The sequence below is a fragment of the Canis lupus genome, chromosome 6, assembly GCF_003254725.2.
Source record: "Canis lupus dingo isolate Sandy chromosome 6, ASM325472v2, whole genome shotgun sequence".
NCBI lineage: Eukaryota > Metazoa > Chordata > Mammalia > Carnivora > Canidae > Canis > Canis lupus.
Window position 1 is genome coordinate 64,465,594 of NC_064248.1, and position 23,341 is coordinate 64,488,934.

Below are 23,341 nucleotides of genomic sequence, written 5' to 3' on the forward strand. Positions count from 1 at the left end.
CTAATGTTTGAGAACTCTGAGTTAGCTGTATGTGCTCCCATCTCACCTCCAAAATCCCAGAGTGGACTCTGCTTTATTTCTGCACATCACTGCTACTCATGGTCCTGGATCTAAAGAAACAGTTAGAATTAAGACTCCTCCATGAGAATTCATTAAGGCATTGGTTTGACCCAAGCCACCAGAATTACATTATTCTATAATTAGCTAGATTTGATCAACATAATGGTCTCAGCCATGCAATTCCTACTGCATTGTTTGCTCCAACAGCATCTGAATTCTTGGAAAATGGCTCCAATCTTCCACACCCCCATAACACAGAGCCATGCTCTCTGGAATTCCTATTATGTGGTGATTTCTCAATGGGTGTGTATTGAAGTGAATGACTTAGAGTCCCTAGAATATTCTTCAGTCCTTTCTGAGTGATTAGGGAAAAGTTATATCAGAAAATGAGGTACTCTGCTCATAGCAGAGAATTATGGTTCTGTGAGGTGAATTGTATTCTTATTCCCTGAGGGTACATGACTAATTGCTACTGTGCATAGAAAAATCAGAAAATCCCATTTTATAATCATGTCAGACATCAGACACTTTCCTGTTTTGCTTGTTATAAGCAAATTTGCAAAGCATGCCATGTCAAACACCCTGATCATTTTTCAGCTTGATTATTGAAGTAGAAAGAGAGGGAGAATGAGCAAGGTTTCAGAGTTCTAGTCCTGGCTGTGTCACAAACAATCTCTATACTTGGGGCTTCAATAACTACACCTGTAAAATAATGAGACCGACTTACACGTAGTCGAAACCCTCAGGTTTACTATAAAATTCCTATAAATCAACATATGACAAACGCCAAATGCAAGGTAGAGCTATCATTACTAATAATGTCATTAGAATGAAGGAACCAGCTGTTGTAACTTGGTTACTCTCAATAATAGAGATTCAAAATATGACTGGGAGCATATTACTACCAGTTTGCATGCTGAGTGAATCCATGCACCTTCATTCATTTAGCACCTCTGTAGGTTTTCAGGTTAGGAAATAAACCATGATACAACTTTAAACATGACATTGTTCGACACCTCTTGATCAGGATGATCATATAACAGGTTATTAAAAAAGACACACCACCCACTTTCTTGGTGACACCTCCAGTCTTTTATTTTCATTGCTAGCTGTTCGACACACCGTGCTTGTGGCTGAATTCTAAAAAACAAACAAGGGGAAATTGATTGTCAGGCCATGTAGCTCTGCGCTTAAGGGCAAAGCAACTTTTCTGGATCCACCACTTTTCTTCATCTGTGTGATATTGTACGGACCAGAGAGCAGTGTGAATAGGTCCTCAAGGTGATGGCAAACCGGTTGCCCCCGAAGAGCACTCTTAATGACCTTATATTCTATGACAAGAAGGAGATGGCATAAGTCGGCATTTCAAAACATTTCAGAAGTTTCACATTCTATCTTAAAACCAACACAAATCATTTTCCTTCCTGCAATTCCAGGTCTTGAAGACAATTTTTGCAAATTGTCACATGCTTTCCTATTTGGTTTAACTACTTAAGTGTCACTATTATTACTTTTGTCACAGTTATTACTAAAAAAACAAAACCAAAGAGTTCCTCTCTTCAAGTCAATGAGGAAACCCCAAATCTGGGTGTTACACAAACTTTCCCATAGAGGCACTGTTGCCTGGGAGAAAGGGAAGAAGCGTGTTTCACTGCAGTGCTTATTGGAGAGTTTTCCTGATAATATTAATTTCCTAAAAAAGGGCATCCCATCTTGTGCTGGGGAAATTGGAAGCCTGGCACCACAATCCCATAGGGATTGAAACAGCCATCCATAAATCTGCACAGTGTGTCTGATTCTGCCCCCATTGAGCAACTGTAATAGGAGTTCTATAGACACGGCAGGAGCTGAATCAAGACTACCGAGTGAAAGAGGGCTGCTGTCAGCACTGTGTATGCATTAAAGACAGTAGACGGCCGGGCATGCATCCTGGAGCTGTACAGTTTCCCAGTGAGCTAAGTCCTAGATTTTAAAACCATTTGTGTTTATTTACCAATACCTTGCTATGTTATTTATTAAGTTTGTCACTAAACCCTGTTTTGCATACACTAGTACTTGCTCATGCATGCCTTATGAATATAGAAATTAGCATCTCATTAACTTGATAATTAGGCCAATGATAAACAGCTGTTTGGTTGCCGTGTAGGGCAAGATTTCTACCGAAGTTACTTATCTGCCATACACAATAGCGGTGCAATTATTTGTCACACTATCAATTATAGACAAACAGCAATAGGAGATAAACTTTTCTTTTACACATTTGCTTTCATTGTAATTAAGATCCAAATTCATGCTCTGCTTTTGGAAAAACAATAATGCAGTGTTGTCTAACAATCTTGATAATGTACATTTTCAGCTTGGCTTTTATATTTCACATGCAGTTCAAACATCTCACGTTGTGCATTCTGCTATAAATGACTATTTCCAAGATGTCTTTAAAAAAAAAAAAAAGGAAAGAAACAACAAAACTCTCCTGTTTCCATTTTATGATGTTGAGAACATTGATCATTGAGAATTTCTCAAGTTGTCTGGTTTTGCTCTATTTTCTATCTACCTCCCCCTCCAAGATTAAAATCTATACTTTGACCTTCCCTTGCTTATAATAGGTTTTGTGCTGAGAGAAATCATCTGAGAGATGTTAGGAGTGCAATGAAAGCTATGAGAATGTTTTCGCGATTGTTTATGCATAGCTCAATCCACATTATTTCTGAAAGAAAGAAAAAAAAGAAAGGAAAAAAGAAAACAATGTGTTTCCCTTCAATCCACATGGATTTAAAACTGGAGATATAATTAAAAAAAAAAAAAACCCACAAAAACAAAAAACAAAACCAGAAACTGGTCGTTCCAACTAATAATAAAGGAACTTGGTGCTGTGCTCACAGAAAAGTCATGGAAGATAATTTGAAACTTCAGTTAGCTTCCTGTAGAGAAAAATAACAACCACCAAACTAATGGGTAATCAATGGCCAATTGCTTCAGAAAAGAGGCACCCCACAGAATTCCCTAGAAATTAATGTGCTACATAGGAGGCATTGGGAAATGTCTTAAGACTATCCTAGTGAGCCCACCTTTCTTAACAAATAAGGAAGGTCTAGGGTGCTATTTTTGCTAATAAAGACCTGGAGATGAAATGCTGTCTTCATTTAAGTTTCCCTGTGCTGTTCTCTGAACCACTATATTAAAAACAATCTTCCCCCATGATTTCTAGTGCTGTAGTGGAGTATAGTTTATGTGAAAGTAAATCTGGAAAGATTACCTTTCAAAACTGCCAGATGCTTCGCATTTTCTGGTAGAAATCTGGATTCTAGGTCTGTAATGATATTTCCTGCTGTGCTCAACACTCAATCAGAACGTATGCTTCTTGGAGGGCAATATAAGGATTCCAAGGCTAACTTGGCCGTTTGGCTTTTATATTTTTCCAGTCCAGCTGGGGGGTATAGATTTAAATTTGGGGCCTCCCAAGCTAAACTTCAGAAGAGGTCTTTGTTAATTTTAGAACTCCTGCAGTTGAAGCCCCTCCTTTCATAAACTTTCCCAGGCAATGCAGTTTATGATTATATTTATACCAATGAATAAAACATACCTTAAAAAAAAAACAAAACTAAATTATTGCATTAATGATACAGGAATGTACGGATTCTCATTGCCCCTGGCTGTCCCATGTTTAGATTCAAGTTCCTTCCTCTACCCAGTCTGAATTACATTAATGTCCCCTTCCCCCTCCTCCTTCATCCATCTTATACATTCTTTAATAGGGTATGGTGGTTCTCAGCACATATTCTGGAGTCTGCACGACCAAGGTTGGAATCTCAGCTCTTTTATGCTAAGCCTGATGGACTTTGGGGATGATTAACTTAATTTCTCTGATCAGTGATGTGCTCGTCTATAAAATGGGACTAATATTAGCATCTACTTCCAAGAGTTATTGTGAGAATAAGGTGAAATAATACAGAGACAGCATTTAGCACAGTGCTGCACATAGCACACGTAGTGGTTCATGTTAGCTGCTTTCCCTAACTGGGGGGCAGCCTTATGGAGAGGCAACATAGAGGTGGGGGTACCTGGGACCTCTTCATTGAGTTAAAATCCCTACTTGAATGCCACCTTGCATAGCTATCAACATCTCTGTGTCTCAGCTTCCTCATTTCAAAAATGGAAATGATAGTAGCACCCACCTCAGGAAGCTATTGTAAAGATTAAGTGAACTAATAATTGGCCAATAATTCTATACATTTTTATTAAATAAACCTATTAAATCCTTGGTCCAACCTCTCGCCTCTCCATCTCCATTTGATCCAGACTCTTCCCTACTCCAGTGTTGTCCATCCTTTTGTCAACAGTGCTCCTCTTAGAACTGTGAGGAATTACCTAAAGAGGCTCTTCCTGTATGGAACAGCATACAATGGTGTCACCTGAACCTGAAGTGCTGGTGAGGCCAGCAGGTCATTGAACGTAAGCAAGCTAGCCTGGAGGTTATGCAATTATGCACTATAGACTGATAGGAGCTACTTTCTCTGGGGATTCTTCTTTTTTAACACAATTTATTCATTCAGGGACCTTCATTGCTCTCCAGCCTTTGACCCTATAAGATACAGCCTAGGTTCCTTACTACTAGGGTGCTTCTTGTGTTACTTCCAGGCTAGACATACTAGACCTCAGACCTCTAATAAGTCTGGAGCCTTGTGTATTCTCTGCCTCTCCCCTGCTTATAAATTTCACCCAATAAACCTTAGCATATAATTGTATCATGATATTAGTATCTCTGCCATTTTTGAATGATACTTGTATCATGATTTGTCTTATTTAATATGTGGATTGCCTCAAAGCCTGGCACAATCCTCAGGCTATCACAGGTACTCAGTAAACTTTCATGTTTCGATAATCCTAATAAAACTAGTTAGAGTTAAATTTGGTTGTAAATATCAGAAAAAAACAAATAATTATGGTTTAATTAAGAGAATATATTTCCCTCTAAACCTTATAAAAGATGTAACTTAAGGTTGATGTGGTGGCTCACAGTGCAAAGGACCTTGGTTCCTTCTCTCTCATTCCTCTGACTTCGGATCATGGCTTTAGCTCCTGAGATCATCTCATGGTCCAAGAAACTGTTGAAACCGTAGCCACTGTTTTCCCATCACAGAAAAAAGGAGTGAATACCTCACTTGAAGAGAACTCACTGAACACGAGGCACATTTGCAGGCTTTCCACTGGCTAGTGGACCACACATAGCCACAAGGAAGACTAGAAAATAGGGCCCTTGTCCTGGGTACTGATGAGCCCTACAAAAGGTCACAATTTGATGATTAAAAAAGAATGAGAGAGTAGACACTGGGGATGACCATCCTGCTCCGGCCTAGCTGTCATGGCCTTTTAGCTCCTGGTCTAGATCCTTCCCATTTCCCTCTCTTCTTGCTTTTTGTTCACAAAAAGAAATGAATTTGAATTCTGTGATTAAATGTAACTAAAGAAGTCTAAGCAATAAGCAGCGCATCTATGTAACCATGGGCAATTTACCTTATGTTTATTGGTATTCAGAATTGGCAACATAATACCTAGCTCACCTGCTTATGCTTGCTGCGTAGAGTTGTAAAAAGTAAAAATAATAATAGCTAATGTTACATGGTAGGGACCAAGAGATACCTATTTTAATCCTTACAATAATCCTATGGACCAGATTTTTATTACTTACGTATAAAGATAAAGAAACTGAAGAGATTAAGAGCGTGCTTCAGCCATACTGTTCCTGAGGAGCACAGGTAGGATTGGAGTCCAAGGCATTCTAATGCCTACATCCACTATGTAACTTCTTTGCAATGCTTAATAAAAGCTAACTGTTGAAAAGCACTGTAAATCATGCAGACATAGTTCTGCATCCTACACATTTTAATTATCTGATATGTGCTTATTTTTCTTAATGACAATTCTAACTGTTCTTGCAGAGCACAGCTACATATGGAAATCTGACATGGTAATATACACCTTTTAAGAATGAAAGCATAATAAATCATCTTAAAATTTCTCACAATTTTGCTGCTCTTATCATTAGAACACCCTTTATTTGAAGTTTGTGTCTTACAGATCACACAGTGAATTAGAGACATTCTTCTTTCTTTCTTGATTTTCAGCTATACTCTCGCATGGTTAGAATGAGCTAGAAAAGATCATTCAAGTTCTCAGACCTTTGCTTACAAGGACAAGAGCACATGAGGCATAATAATACTGAATTGCCATAATTATTTACTCAGCACTTGCTCAGGCATAAACCATGTTCAAAACTTCCCCATCTCACCCTTTGCTTGGTGTGACCGTATCAAAACCAAAAATGAAAGTAGTGTTCCAGAGGGGGAGAGAAAGGCTCGAGTTTCAAAATAAAGGAGTACAGAATACTCCTGTCTATATTAATATCTTTTGCATGGCGATGGAAAATAAAATGCAGAAAGCAACTACCAGGGCAACCGCTCAACTCAGTCTCCATCCTTCACACTTCAACTCCATACTGGAGGTCTGATAACAGGGTTTGCACGTATGACCCCACAACCCTGGCCATAGGTGACAGGACGTGTCGAGGAGGTTCTTTGGACTAAAACTAGAGCAATTCAATTACTTTTGCCTCAGGAGTTTGTAATTTAGGGATGAAAGGTCATCAATCATTTTAGATTTAGAAATGACTATTTTTCTTTCCACTGTGCAATGAGATGGAGAGAGTTGGACTGTGGACAGTCAAAAGTGAAGCACATGCGTTTAGAGTACCAAAGATACAAGATGAAAAGAAATGCCCTGCATTTCCTAAGGCTACTTGCCTCCTGGTTCCCTCATTTCTTTCCTTTTTGCTTGCATTGGCTTGATTTGATATCTGTTATTAAATGTGATCCAAAGAACCTTAACTAATTCAGGTGGGAAATAGAATACTAAGAAAGGCAAAGTGGGAGAACTTCTATAATCATCTGCTACTGCACAGAAGTGAGGCAGAAAAACTGAGACCCCCAGAGATCTAAGGCAGCCTTGTTGGCCGTACCCCTCCCACCTGTCCCCATTCAGAGTAGAGAAGTTTTCTCACTTGTCAGGCTACTCATGACAGTATCTAATCACCAAAAATCTCTTCTGGAAAGGCGTTCCAGGATCTTTGCCCTGATAAATATTTGAAACAGAACTGTACAAGCTTATAAACAGACTCCCACTATCCACAGTGTGATGGAAACAACAGGACTCCCTGTGTATATCTTTGGGCAGGGAAATCTCCTAGAAGCTATGAAGCCTGAAACCAAAGATTCTTTGGAATATAGTGTATGAAGATGATCTTTTCCTTGGCGCTCTTCCACAAGCCTTCAATCACTCTGTGAAGTAAATTTCTTTCCATATGTTTTTCATTCATTTACATTTAAGATAAAAATTATTGGCTCTGAGAGCCATTTGATGAGTGGTGATTCAGTGATTCTTTTCATTGTGATCTCAGCTCAGTGATGATGCATATCGTCCACAAGATGTTCCAAGAAAGTGGAATCATTACTGATGCCGACTAAAGTCATCACTTGGTAATAATAGACTTGCATAGTTTCTTTTACTCCCCGGCAAAGAAGTCTGAAATAGGATCAATATCTGTTTCATTGCTCTATTTCAAAATCATTTATTGAGTTCATTTACTGACAACCTAACATGCTAACTAGGACAAAGACTCCCATTGTTTATTTTCTGGAAATTATAAGTATATTTTATGCCGATCGCTGCTCCTGAGAACATATTGAGACACGATCCAAATCTCACAATCTAATTTTGGCACCTCTTGCCTTAGTTTAAATTCTAGGGAACAGTTTTATTAGATTTATTTTTCATTATTAGAAACAATGGAAAACTTTTTTAATATGGTCACATTTATGCTACACTGAGCTGTTTGTCATGCAATTACTTCAATTCTTCTTCTGACATTACCAGTACGTATCATATTAACATTCAAAATGTAAGTTTAAAGAAAACTTCAAAAAGCAGCCAGTTGATATAAAATATTTGAGTTATTCACTCTGATATCCACCTGCCCATATCCTCTCTTTGATGAAATACAATTTCTCTCTTGCCTTCTCTGAAGCTATATTTGTCTACCTGATGCCAAAATACCAAATCATTGTGATAAGACAGTTCAAAATCAATGAAAAACATCCATTTACCAAGTTCTACAGTGACGTACAGCCCTACACTTTCTTCTTGATTGGGATTCTATATAGGGGAGTTTGCCTGGTTGTAAAGATAAAATAGAGATGGTGTTGGAGAAACTATTTTCATCATTTAAGAAAAAACTATATATTCCTGAGCCTTCACTGAAACTGTCCCACTTGGGTTTTTAGAATGACAAAAGGCATATTTTGCCTCATTTGCCTGTGAAAATATGCCTTTTTGAGTGCATAGAAAACCTATATTATTTGAAGTGCAACTTGATAAGTGTTTCATTTTTTATGAACCCCAGGAAAAGAAATTTATTCCATTTTTACAAATAGTAAAGTTTTTTTTTTTTATTCTTAGAACCATCTCTTCACTAGAAATTGGGATCATATGCTGACTATTTCCTATGTAGATGAGAATTATTCATAAAAGGTAGCAGAATACAATTTTTCTTATGACAAGTATTAGAGCTAACAGTGAGGTTTCAATAAGTGCTGAGTATTTCACAAATATTATCTCATTTAATCTTTCATAACTGTACATGCCCAATTATTAGCCCCATTTTATAAATTAAAAAAAAATACAATTGTAAGGAGTTTAACTTGCCTGTAGTCACCTAGCTGGTAAGAGAAAGAGCTGAGAATCAAGCCCAAGTTTCATCAAAGTCCAAAAGCTTAAGGTGTGAGGGTATATCTATTATAAGTTTTGAAAACCACTATTAAGGAGAAAAGATGCCAGGATGCAAGCCTGACTCTGCCATTTTACTTATAAAGTGGGCTTGAAAAAAGCACGTACTTCTGCATATACCTTTTTGTCTTTCTATAGCACAGGGATAATAATAACTTCTGTGCCTGAGAGGGTCAGAGGAGATAGTTTCTGCAAAGTACTTTGATTTTGCCAGGTGCTCTTCATAGGTACGAAAGAACTATTAAGTTCATCTGCATCTACGGTCTTAGAGCTTTGCATATGAGTTTGCTGTTTAAGGTCACAGATGAGAACCAGTGTGTGTCGGACAGCAGGGCTGTGCCTTCTTTTTGAGTGAGGAGTGATTGGTACTGATTGCTCCAGCTTTTCAAGTCATCTGTAGAAATAGAAAATATTGTGTTTTATCTGAGGAAACAAGATACTGTTTCACAGTATTCACATTCTCATCAATTTCTCTTGAAGAACATATAATTACACAATGGATGGCTCTGAATCCTGAGAGTAAAGAGTAAGAGATGGAATTGCAGAAATCTGTAAGATGTGAGGCGTGCAGTGGAAGATGCATATTTGCATCCACTTCCTTCCCGGAAATGATGGTTTCATTTTCTCTGAAAGAGAAATGGTAATGATAGTTTATGAGAGAAATAGACTGTTCTCTGAAACATCTTGAAGAATATTTTTGCTCAGAATAAAAAGTGATTTGAGAACTGATCCTATAGATCCTAATTCTTTTGTCAACTTAAATGTTTAGAAAAGTTTATTGGATGAGCTAATTTTAGTATTGGCATTCTTTTTCATATATATACATATATGCATATACATATGTGTATATATATATATATATGAAAGAAGGGCAGCATTAGTATTTGGAAAGCCACCTCTTAATGAGCACTTATTATTGTCCCAAGCAAAGACATTCTTTTCCCTCATCTTATTTAATCCTCCCAATGATGTTGTAGGTGTTATTAGATGAAAAGCAGAGGCTTGGAGAGGTCAGTGACCTCCACTCCTTACCTCTGCTAATAACCATATTTGAGAGTCTATTATGTGCCTGACATTTTACATACATTATCTCCAGGCCTCACAACAACACTGCAGTGTAACTAACTAGCATTGTTCTTATTTTGCCGTTGCAGACACTAATTCTCAGAAAACTTGAAAAAAAAAAAAAAAAGAAAGAAAGAAACAGAAGTCATACATCTGGTAAGCCACACAGTTAAGAATCCATGCCATGCTGGATTAACCTCAAAGCCCAAATCCACAGATCATGGTGCAGATTATAAGTAGTCAGTAGGTTCACCAGCTATTAGAATTCAGAATTCAGTTCCTCAAGGCATCACCTCATCTTCTCTGTTGTGTAGTGTGCTCCACAATATAGCAGTTCACCAATCAAAGACCAGCTCCAGAGCATCTCTCTTTCGGGTACTAAAACCGTCCGAAAGACCATAACATATAAGTAGAATCACATGCCATAACCTTTGGCATATAGTGTAACCTCATTAAGAGAGTGACATCTCATCACTCGTCACTCTAGAGTATGCCTACCACAGCCAGTACACCAAATAATTTCACTTAGATTAGAAATATCGTATAACCTAAACCCCATTCTTCTGTTTTGTATCATTAAATTTACAAATAGTTGAGGGATCAAAAAAGGATACAATTTTCTTTATAAAATTATGTGGTCAACATAATCTATATTGTTTTTCTTTTTCTTATCACTACTTCCTCACATATCTAGTTCTTGAGAACCATTTTGTACATAAAAGTAAGTGCTCACAAGCATCACTAATTACTGCGGTATTTTATTCTTTCAGTGATATTTTCAGCATTTATACTTCAGTTGACTGATACAATTTACCATATAAAATCCAAAAGGAGATTTTTCATTCAAGTTATATTCAAAATGTTTACCTGTATTTAAAAGTGAATATTTGGATATTAACAATAAATGTAACTGGTTTACCTTGTCCCTACTAACATAGTTACAGTGATTACTTGTAATAGGAAGCTATTGTCTATGATAGGAAGCTATGAAATCACATAAGCATAGATAACTCAGAATTCCAGACATGCCAAATATAATGTTGAAGTAGGCGCTAAGCTATTCAGCCCCCAAAATGCTGAGTTTCAAATTGGACCCAACACCAAAGCAAAAGGCATCTGTGTTGTTTCTACTGATTTTCACTCATGGTGGCTTTAGAATTGCTATTGTAGCTGTAGTTCTGACCCATATTTTCATTTACTCGTTCATTCTGTTATTTCCTCTTTATTAATTTCACCAAAGTTTTGCCTTTTGGTTTTGTTAAAGAATTCCCTTTGGATTTTTTAATTAAATTTTTTCTATGCCTCAGATTCTTTTCTTGTAAATTGGGGTTGATAATAATTCTCCTTAAAATTTGTATTCTATTTCAATTGCTGTTCTTCTTATTCTGTTTTTTTTTTTTTTTTTTTTCCCTCCTATGTTTGGGCTTAGCCTACTCTTCCTTAAGTTCAGTCCTTTACTTTTTAACTTTCAGTCTTTCTTCTTTTTAAATACAAGTATTTGAGACTGTATCATCCTCCAGCTACTTCTTTAGCTACTTTGGACATGTTTTGACACATTGTAATTTCACTATCTTTCAGACCCAAGTGTTTAAAATTTTTAGCAATATTTACTCCTTGACCTAAGAGTTATTTATAAGTCTGAGTTGCTATTTATCAGATGCCTTGTTTTAACTGACCTTTTTGTTGCTTTCCAATTTAATTGCACTTTGGTGAGAGAAAATGATCTAACATTTCTTTTTCTGAAATTCATTGAGACTCCCTTTATGGACTGAAGCATGGTCTGTTTTGTAAGTTGTTGACCATTTCAAGAAGATTAGATATTCTTCAATTGTTTTTATTTGGTAACCTATGGAAATCTTAAGGAATTAACTTATTAAGAGCTTATTTCTCACTCAAGTTAAAGACCAGAGAAGATATTGATAGTCACTTCAACCTGTGATTCAGGGTTTAGGCTGTTTCCAGCTTTAGATTTACCATTTTTGAAATGTGATTCTTAAAGTGATTTTGTAGATTATTTCCATTTTGAGTTGCAACAGGGGAAAAAAGTCATGGAGACCAGCTAGGTCACTTGGCCACAAATGACTACAGAGGAGCTGAAAAATGTAGTCTAGCTCAGAGCCAGGAAGAAGAGGTAATAGATCTTGTCAATTTAGCTACAATACTACCTCAGTTCTGATATTTTTTAATCTTACAAATTAAACACTTTTATTATTTCTTTTTAAATACAGAGCTACAAATATTTGCTTAGATTTTCCTACACATCTACTAACACTTTTTGTTCATCATTTTCTTAATTTGGGCTTTTTTTTTTTTTTTTTTTTTTTTTTTTTGTAAAAGAGTAGGCAGGTGATATGGGAGAGACCAATTAACCCTGAAATATCAGTGGGCTAACTATTAAAAATTTATTTCTCATTCACACTAAATGCCAAATGAAAATAACAGGAGCTATTTCTCCTTAAAATCAGTCGGGGACCCAAGTTGATGGAGACCTCATCATAATGTGCTGCTACTCTGAGACTGCATGCACCACCAGGCCTTTATATCCCTCCCTCTCATTGCTCATTAGTCAGAATCTGTGGTATGGCGTCCGGTTGATTGCCATCACCTCATAGCAGAAATAGGGTGGTGAACACACAGGATTGTCTCTGTCACTCTTACCTCTGATTTCATTTTCTTATTTTCTTTAGAAATTTCCTCCTATGGGGTGCTTGGGTGGCTTAGTCGATTAAGTGGCTGATTTTGGCTCAGGTTATAATCTCAGGGCTGTGAGATTGAGCCCTGCATGGGGCCCTGTGCTCAGTGTGGAGTCGGCTTGAGATTGTCTCTCTCCCTCTCTCTCTGTCCCTCCCTCCACTTGTGCTCAGGCACACATGCTCTCTCTCTCTCTCTCTAAAATAAATAAATAGATTTAAAAAAAAAGAAAAAGAAAAAGAAAAAGAAAGAAAGAAAGAAAGAAAGAAAGAAAAGAAAGAAAGAAAGAAAGAAAGAAAGAAAGAAATTCCTTTCCATGAACTTCTGTTGGTTATAAGCACTCCTTGTTTTTTTTTTTTTTTTTCTGAATATGTCCTTATTTATCTCCATTATTTAAATATAGATAGTTCTGTTAGAATCACAATTATAACTTTTTCTTAACATTTTAAAAGTATTATTCTATTATCTTCTGGCCTTCACTGGGCTTCTAGAAGTTAGAAGACATTTTACTCTTTTTTTCTGTAACTTTAAAGTTTATAAATTTTTAGTGCAATGCATATGTGCGCCTTGTCAATGATGTCTGGAACTCAGTGATACTTTCTGGAATTTCAAGTTTTTTTCTTCAATTCAGTGAACTGATATCCTACTATTTCTTTGTTCATTATTTCTCATCTGTTCTTGTTGTCCCCTAGTAATTATATCACTCATATATTAGATATTCCAGGTCTGTCTTCTGCATCTCATATTATTTTGATTTTATAAATTTGTTCTGCATTGATGGTTATTTCTTCAATTTGATCTTCCAAAGTAATTATTATCCAAAATAACTATTTCCTACCTATTTCCTATTTTCCTACCATGTTGTCTTTCTTTAGAACTATTATATCCCTGTGGCACCCAGTGGCTCAATTGGTTAAGCCTCCAATTCTCGATTTTGGCTCAGGCCATGATCTCAATGTGACCTGCTTAAGATTCTCTTTCTCTCTCTCCCTCTACCCCTTTCCCCCATTTGTAGGCTCCCACATACTCTCTCTCTCTTAAAAAAAAAAATTGTTGTACCTTCTCACTCAGGGCAACCACTATCCTTCTCTGAGTACTAAAGCTACTGGAGAGATCTTCTTCATCTACCTACTATAGAATCTGAAGTAACTCTGATGCACTTGTTTTCTTTGCTTTTGCCCCTATTTTATCTGTACCATAAATCCTCATATACTTTTCATATTATTATTACTTTTGGATTATCATTCATTTCTCTCTGATATTTGCTTATATCAGCATACAGCCATACTATGGCAATATAACATAGTGCTTCTGGAATCAGACTATGGAGATTTAAAGCTTAACTGTGTCCAATTTCTAACCGTAGGAACCTGGATAATTTAATCATGTTTGCTATAAATCCCTTTTCTCTTAAAAAAAAAAAAATTTATTCATGAGAGATGGGGAGGGGGGGGGGGGCAGGCAGAGACAGAGAGAAAAGCAGTCTCCCAGTGGAGCAAGGAGCCCAATGCAGGACTGGATCCCAGGATCATGGGATCACGACCTGAGCCAAAGGCAGACACTTAACCAACTAAGCCAGGCAGGAACCCATCTTTTATCTTCTAATAAGGGTGGAAATACTTGTACTTACCTCCTGGTATTGTTAAGATGAAATAATTTATTAATTTGAAGCAATTGGCACAGTGTCTGACCCATAGCAATAAATAGACACTAATATTTTTCATCTTAAAAAATGTTACTTGACCTACAGAAAGCCCCAGTTTCTACCCAGGTTTCTATTCCCTTTCACATAAAAACTGTTCTCACAATGTTTCCACACACTCTCTCTCTCCTTCTCTGATCATTCCATACATTCCTTGACTTGAAATATAAACAGCATTCTTGGTAGCTCTCAAATCTCTCTCCATCCACCTATCTCTTTGGCATCCTCGACTGGTGTCTGCTTATTCAATATCTTTATATTTATGACTCTTTTGCATCTCACTCTTACCATGGTCAGAACTCAATTCCTGACATTCCCTTCTCCCCACCAAATGTTTTCTTTTTCCAGTCTTTATGATCTACTTAAAAATCACCATCACATAACCAATTTCTTAAACTAGACTTAAAAATTATCTTCAGTCTCTGCTTTTCCCTTACCAACCACATCAGCATGTATACTAGATTTTACCTCCAAAATAGATCTTGAATCTGACCTTCTACCACTGTCTTCACAGCAACAACCTTGTTCAATCCAACATCATTGTACACACATTGCATTTTGCAATAGCTTCCTAATTACCCTGTCCATTTCCATTGTTGCACCAATAACCCTTCCACCTATTCTCCAGATAACTGCCAGATAATATTAAAATATTATCATGTTGTGATCCAACCTAAAATGTTTTGTAGTCTAAAAGTTAAACTCATGAAACTTACAGATCCCTGCTTGATCCTCTCCTACTGTCTATCTCTTCTACTTTATCTTGATCATTCTCCTTACATCCACTGTCTTCTAACCACCCTGGCCTATGATAGTTCATAGGGCATTTGAGCTCCTTCCTGTCTCAGGGATTTCAGGCATGGTTTCTTATGATTAGAATAATACCCATTTGCCAAATCCATCCAATTCTTTGGGATTGTTCTGGCAGCTATGTGGAAAGGATTTTCCTACAACCCTACATAAAGTGAGACTTCCCTCTTTATTCCCTGTCTTAGCACCCTTCTTCTTGTCTTCACAGTATTTCATACCTACATCTCATTTTCTTGTATTGTGGTCTCTTCTTTACTTCCTGTATTCCCACTTGAATGTAAGTTCCTTAAGGGCGGGGCTATCCGTCTTATAACCTGTTAAATACATTGTGCCTGGTACACAATAAATTTAAGTGATTTGTTTATTAAACAAATGAATAAAGAAATGAAGACTAAATTGTTTCTGAACTATATTATTTTGTTAATTTATCTTTCAAATTTTAAAGTAAAATAATGTCTTATTTCATTCCAGAAATACATTTTTGTATTTTAATTATCTCTTATCAAAAGATTTTATTACATTTGTATTCAGTTTTTCTCTTTCTCTCTTTCCGTCCTTCCTTTTGTTCTCTCCCTCTTTCTTTTTCTTTTTTTCTTTTCTTTTTCTTCTTCTTCTTTTTTTTTTTTTTTGGTTCTATTCCAAAAGTTCTACTTTCACAGAACCACCAAGCTGGTTCTTTGGCTTTGGTTTACCCCTTGTAATTTATTGTATCAACTTAAATTGATTGTGGTGCTTCCTTGGCTGGTCATGTTTGAAATGGCCAATGGTTGAGGTCTCTCAAGCAATGGTGGACTGGGAGTCAGTGAAGATAAAGAAGTAAATTGTTTTTCAGTGAGTCAAATGAGCTGTAAATCAAATGAATTGTGAATCAGGGAACTCTTTTAAATCATGTGTGGCAAGATCTCCATGTTTTTCAGTTGCAAGTACAGACAGGCTGTCCTCATCCCAGCACTGCAGAAGGTACCAGTGCTGCCTCTATTAAAAAGAACAATAATATTAGTCTTTCCCAGAATTGAGCATTGTACACTGACCAGAATAGTTCCCTCCTTGTGCTGAGAGGATACTCTTATGTTTGCATTTTTTCTCACTCTTATTGACCTCCTCCTAGACTTAAAACTAAAACAAAAACAAACAAACAAAAAACAACAACCAAAAAACCAACAGCATATTTCCAAGTTTCCTGGTTCTTAATATTTTCTGCCTCTTTCTGTTTAAACAGTTAAACACCATTCAGGTACCTACTAAATTAAGTCTAAATATGCAGACATATCAGGACTTCCTCCATTATCAACTATGATAATTTCAGTGGGAAATTAGGAGAGAGTAAAGGGTCAAGAACAGGTTTTCAAGCCCCCATTCCCATTTATGTTTTATTTTGAAAGCCTGGATTGAATCAAAAAAGAGTAAATGTCCCTACATGTCCTTACAACATAAAACATAACTCAGGCATGGAATGAAATCTAGGTTTGTGATGTGGGTAAGCATGGTTAAGAAGGAGTAGCATGAGGAATTTGCTAGAAAATTTAATGGCTTTCCAGGTGTTTTCAACAGTGAAAATATACTTTGATTTCTGTTAATTAATTGAAATCCAACAACATTTAAAATTTTAAAATCTGTTGCAATATACCTTATAATGTATTATAATGTATATTATATATATAGAATATAAATATGTCAAGATCAAACACTTTGAAATTAAATAGATTCTACTGGCTGGTGGACTGCCTTGGATGTTAACCTTAAGCAGAGAATATCAGTAAAAATATGTTGGAGAAGTTATAGAGAACTCTCCAATTGTGATTTAAACTGGACCTCCAAGATAATAAATTTGATGTTTATCTTGAGGTTTTTTCAGTGAAAGTTATCGAAAGCTAGATCATAAGACAATTACATAAACAATATGATTAAAGGAACTAGCACAGTTCAACTAATAGTACACTTCTCTGCCATTTTTATAGTTACTTCCTGCTTGATTTACTGTAATTCCAATATTTAGTACAAAGTATGGGACACAGAAAGTACTCAATGAGTAAAATGATTGATCTGTGCTCTAGAATGGAGAATTTAGTCTATGAGCTAATCATTATGGATTCTATTCTTCATTTTAAAATGTAGCAGTCAGAAACAAAACTATACTAATGTTCAAAACTAATATTGATTTTATAAAAGTAAATAGAATGTGTAATAAAATAATTACTGGGAAGAGTGACAAAAATATGGACTTTCAGAAAGTTGAAATTCAAACTAAAATCCCAAGGGTAAGAAACAACCAGAAACAATAAAACTTGGAAGTAAAAGCTATGTTATAGAAAGCAAATTATAAGCATTAAAAATATTAGGATAGCTCCCTCTTCTATATATAACGTTTGCCTGTGCAGTTATTCTCATTTAATAAAACTAATCAAAGGAGTATGTTTGGGTAATATAATTTGATAGGAGTTCCCAGTTTGAGAGGTCACTGTTTTAAGGCAATAGGTCTCTTGTTTTTCTCTTATTGTTAAACTAACCCAGAAAAAATAATTAAAGAGAATAATATGAACTAGGAGGTCTGTCGGGACAGAAACTTTTACTTTTTCAAAGTCTTGATTACTACCGGAACAAGTTTCTTTTTTTAATATACTTTTGAAAAAAATTAAAAAGTCAGTCTTGATCTTTTCGTTTCCTGATAACTGGCTTTATTGACACTTGAATTTTGTAACAGAGCCCACCAATAAATTTTGATGAAGGGTTACAGACTACATGGGTGGCAAAGGATGACACATTTACCCTTAGTTTGTTTCTATTTAGAGAGGATGATTTTTGTTGGCTGAATTTCTGCTGAGTAGAGTAATTTCTGGACCAAAATGCACTGCTTTAGAAGTATTCCTAGCATTTGGAAAGGGTTCAAGAGCTGGTACATTATCTTAAATGTTATTTTGATGGCATAATGGTATTTAGATTGATGTGAAAATACCTCCTCCTGCATCCTTTGTGGGAAGGCACTGTGGGAATGTGCATTTGGAATCATCTCATGACCTTTTGCATGTTTATAGTGATAGCTGCTTTAGGACAATGAGAATCTGAGTTCATGGACTATTGTAATTAATCCGATAAAATACAAAACCCACTGCCTAGAAATGAATATGATCAAATATGTCTAAGACATGGAGGCTAAGCCAGAGAATTCCAGGACAGAAACATTAACAAACTAAGGATGCCAGGTATTGGCATATGTGGGGTTGGAAACATTCACTTTTGCTAAGGCAAAAGGAACAAATATATTGTGTCTTATGGTGTTACTGGAGATAAGATGGCTGGGCTTGAGAAGAAAATCTAAATGACAATGAAAATAAATGTTGAGTCCTTACTAACATGCCCAAACAGCACTGGGTGGTCAGTACTCTACAAGAAATAATAGGTCATTTAATTGTCTCAAAAACCTAATGAGGCAGAAACTATATTATGCATATTTTGAAGATGAGAAAACTGAAATTTAGAGAGATTTAATGACTTACTGAAGACAACAAAGATATAGACACAATGTAGCTGAAATTTTAACCCATGAGTTTCTGACTCCAACATGCTTACTCCTATAGTCTCAGTAATACGCAAGTATTCATCTATATACGATCCAAACATCTGCCTATTCTCCTAAATTGAATTGTCTTCTGATGTCTACAAAGAGCAGCACTTTTGAATCTAGAACAAAAAGCTGCCTTTTCATTTTGGCTTAACTATGGGTTGTAAAATTTTAATTACCTTTTGTTTAGAAAGTGCTATAGAACCTGAACTTGTAATCAGTGCTGGAAGTAGGCACACCAAGGGGTTGTTGATTTCCCTAGTGAATTTGAGTATCATTTATGGAAATGTAATTACAGTGGAATCCTGTTATAACGATCAATTTGGGCAACCCCTATTTGATCATTACATCCAAATGATCACCACACACAGACCATAAAACAGCGAGCCTCTCAAACCAGACAGGCTCAACAGTAAAATATCCATCTTGCAAAAACAGTATTATTACCACTAAGTACTTCAGAACCAGCACAGGTCAGTCGAATTATAGGCTGTAATTAGCCCTTCTAAAGGCTGTAACGTTCTTTAGCTAAATCATAACGTTTTATATGAAAGGTCTGAAATTCAACTAAGTCAACATGTATTTATTATGTACCTGCTGTGTACTCAGACAGGGGTGAGGCACTGAGGAGAATGTAAAATAAACAGGAGTTTTCCTTTTGAAGCTCACTATTCACTTCAGGAAACAAGTTGCATAAACTCCTCAAAGTCTTGCTTAAAATGGATGGGTAGTCACAAACCGCCATATAATACTATAGGTTAGTTTCAGAGGTGAAGACTTTGGCACCAGTAGAAAATAGTTTGGGGAATAATCTTTTGCCACAAAAATGACTGCAAAAGGAAATGGGATAGGCAATGGAAATAAATAGTTTCTTCCCCCAGAGCCAGCCCCTTAAATCAGAGACAGCAAGGAGGGGATCATCTCACATTCCAACTTCAGTGAGGTGTTACCGAAGGCAGGGAGTGCAATGAGATTTTATCTCTCATATCAGTATCAATGACCTGCTAATGGCTGAAGGCATTGTTGGGCTGAGAAGGATCTTGAGGCCAAATCAAGACTCATGGGAAGGTGTAATGTTAAGGGTGAGTAACTCCTGGCAGGGGGATTACAGGTGGAAGCCACCCGGTGAAATTCTGGGCACTGTCCTTTCTTGAACTTCTTTCATTTCAAGATCTCTGAATTGACATGCCTAGTATCTAACTACTCTCCTAGAATCAAAACACAGAAAACACTTTACTGTGCTTTGCACATAGAACTGTTCTCCTTCTTGCCTTTTTTACTTTTTCTTCCTTTTTTACTTTCCTGTTCACTCACACTCTGCTGTAAACATAAGCAGAACCCAAATTGCTACTTTGTCCACATTCATAATCCCCAACTGACCACTCTTATTTCTGTACTCAACCCAGATACTGTAATCAGCCACTTTAACATTCTTCTAACACCTTATGCCCTAAGTCCTTGGTACTTAACATTTTTCTCAAAGCCTGTTGCTCAAGCCAATACACATACAGAACCAAGCAGAACACCTCACCACTCTACTCAGGCAGATACTTTCTCTCTCTTCTGACTCCTAGGAAGCCACATTTTATGAGAGTAGTGGTATCTGTCTACTTAAACTGCTATTTGTCCCTGTAACTACATGTTTCTAAACACTTGTCTATTCCTTAGGGTAGAAAGCAGTTGCCTTATACTTTGATTGTTTCCAATACCCTACTTATTTTCCTTTCCTCTCCAGAGAATCCACTACAGAATATTCCCTGATGAATCTCCAACGTATTATATTCCTGAACTTTAGTCCCAATTCACATATGTTATATTTTAGCACACGAGACATATCCTGTGAAGCTTCCCCTAACCTCTCAATCTTTTGTGTAACCATTATATCTTGAAATGTGCTAATATGGTGTCAGTACAGTGTATTATGATGATATTTTTTCAAGTCTCTTTCTCACATAACTCTGGGCTATGTTTTTTTTATTTTGGGATGCTTACCACCTGCATGTTTTGGAAGTTTCCGGACAGCTACCAATTTTCCCAAGGTACTTTTCTCAAGCTCTCTGGGCACTTTAAGAAGGAAGTCTTAACCAGACTTCTTAGTCATCATTGTTTTTGTTTTTTACCACATACCTTAGAGAAAAGAAGTATGGCACACACATATACAACAATCTTCTGGAATAAACTAATATAGTTTGTGGATAATGCTTATTTTATGGAGCTGTGCACTGATACGTGACATACCCATCAATTATCCTCATTACTATAGCAATCAGTGATAGATTCCTCAAAACTCTTTGATAAGAATAAGATCATACATGAGGACTGATTCCATACTGAGGCACAACAGAACAGGAGCAATGACTACATTTATCTCAGCAGCTTTCATGATTATCAAGGTCCTAGTGTTTTCAGCATTTAAGGGCCCTTCTACCCAGACCTGCAGTTCTGTAGGGTAAAACTCATAGAGAGGCATGTAGTAGTCTGTGTTTGCTCTGAGGGTAAAGCAGTAATAAAGCAGGATTCAAAATGAAGAAATATCTTGCTAAAATTCAGAAGAAGAGAAACAGCCATTTTTTTTAAAATAGTGAAAAAGAGATCAGTAAATTTCATACAGACAAGAGAACAGAGGAGGCTAAGACTGCAGCAGTGAAAATAAATGTGTATCATCTTGGCAGTCCTGTGGGCTGGAAGGGACAGTCCAGATAGCCTGCGCTGAAGCTAGCATTTTAAGAAGTGTATTTGGTAATTGCATTCCTTCTCTTAGAAGCCCTAAGACGGGAAAAAAAAAGACAGATTGGGATCAATTGAAACTAGGACTTCCTCCAATGCTAATAGTAACTGTGGTAAAACCACCACATCCCATTTTTGCTTGTGACTTTTCCCACATATCATTTTCAGAAACATGGAAAGCTTTTCCACTTTTACAGATCCTTGAATGCAAATTACTCCTTCTATTCATTTTTGCTCATTTTCTATTAGAGTGGTTAGACCTGAGGGTACGGGCTGCAAACTGCTCGAATAGTAACTGTAGTCCTGAGCAATTAAAAGAAGCACAAGGATGTGGGAAGATTTAGCAAAGGTTAGCTTTGAGCTCAGCCTCAAAAGGACAAGAGAAAGACCTTTGACAGCCTCCCCATCATCTGGCCAATCACTGAGGTAGGACAGCAGGCTTGGGACAGATACACAATCAAGAAAAAGCACTGGGCATTTGGTTCAGGTGTTCTGTCTGTTGTACTTCTTAGCAAACTAAGAACAGCATTTAGAAATTGTTTTCTCTATTGAACACCTAGAAGTAATAAATAAATAAATAAATAAATAAATAAATAAATAAAAAGAACACCTAGAAGACACATGATCCTAACATAATTCCCAAATTCAGTTATTAGTGAGTGAACTTTCAGGATTAAATAGGTCTAGAAATGGAACCACAGACTAGGTCAGATTTGTTGAAGATCAAAATGGTCAACTGGCAAGAAAAGTTTACTTTAGGGGAATAAACAGGGAAATAAGATGGAGGTGATGGAGGGATTTCTTGAGCACATGTTTCTCCATCCACTGCAGACTGTCTACCTACCATATACAGCAAGAAGCAGGTGAATGAGACATTTCAAATGGAAATTATAGGTCTGCAAGGAGACCTTCTGAATGATAAAAATGCACAAATAGGGCTTTCATATCAGGGTTGTGAGGACTCCATAAGACAGTGGTATGCAAAATGACTGGTACAGAGCTTGGTATATATGTGGCAATCCATACATGCCATTTCCTTCCTTCTCTTCATTTCCCTTTATTTTTATTAGGTTATGCAGAATTAATCTTGAAGATATTTGTGATTTTGGGTTGAGTTCCCAGAGCTGCTAAGTCAAGGATCAAGGAATCCTGAGGGCTGGCACCCCTTTCCTTGCTACCACTTGCACTGCAGGGCTTGATCCTTTCATGTCTGTTGTTTATTCCCTCCACTGATTTGCATGAGAGCAAGAAGATAAGAGCCTTGAATTTGTGGAAGCACTTGTGAGACTAAAGCCAAACATGTGATTTCTGCAGGTGCTAGCCCCTCCTTGAGTGAACCAACTTAGCTTTAAGCAGAGTTATTATGTGTGTCATTTGGTGCCATTGCTATACCCAAGATGAATATAAGATATCAACCTCAAGATGGTGAAGATTGTGGAATGCAGACATTGATGGATGACAAGGACTCATTCAATTACAATTAGGACAAAACAAACAGCTTTTTGAAATGAAGCTCATAGTGGGAAGGGAGGGGGAGAAATTCGTATCCTATTGTACTGATAGGTTTCCTTTTCTAAATGAGCATGGCAGCAGACAGGTTATACAGAAATGCCTCTGGCAGTGGAGATGACAGTGACATTAGCAGCATTTGGGAAAGAAAACAAATTGGCATCATCAAAATACAGCATGCACCTTGTAAATTTATTTCTTTATTATTTCTTTTACAACTTGCATAGAATACATATGTATCCATAATAGCTGTTGAAAGTAGTAACTATGCAGTACAGAATATTCCAGAACTGCACATGGATATATAGTTCAGTGCACTAATAATGGCAGTAAGTAGTGCCTCTTTAAATAGAGAATTTGGCACAGTAAGAGTCAATTTT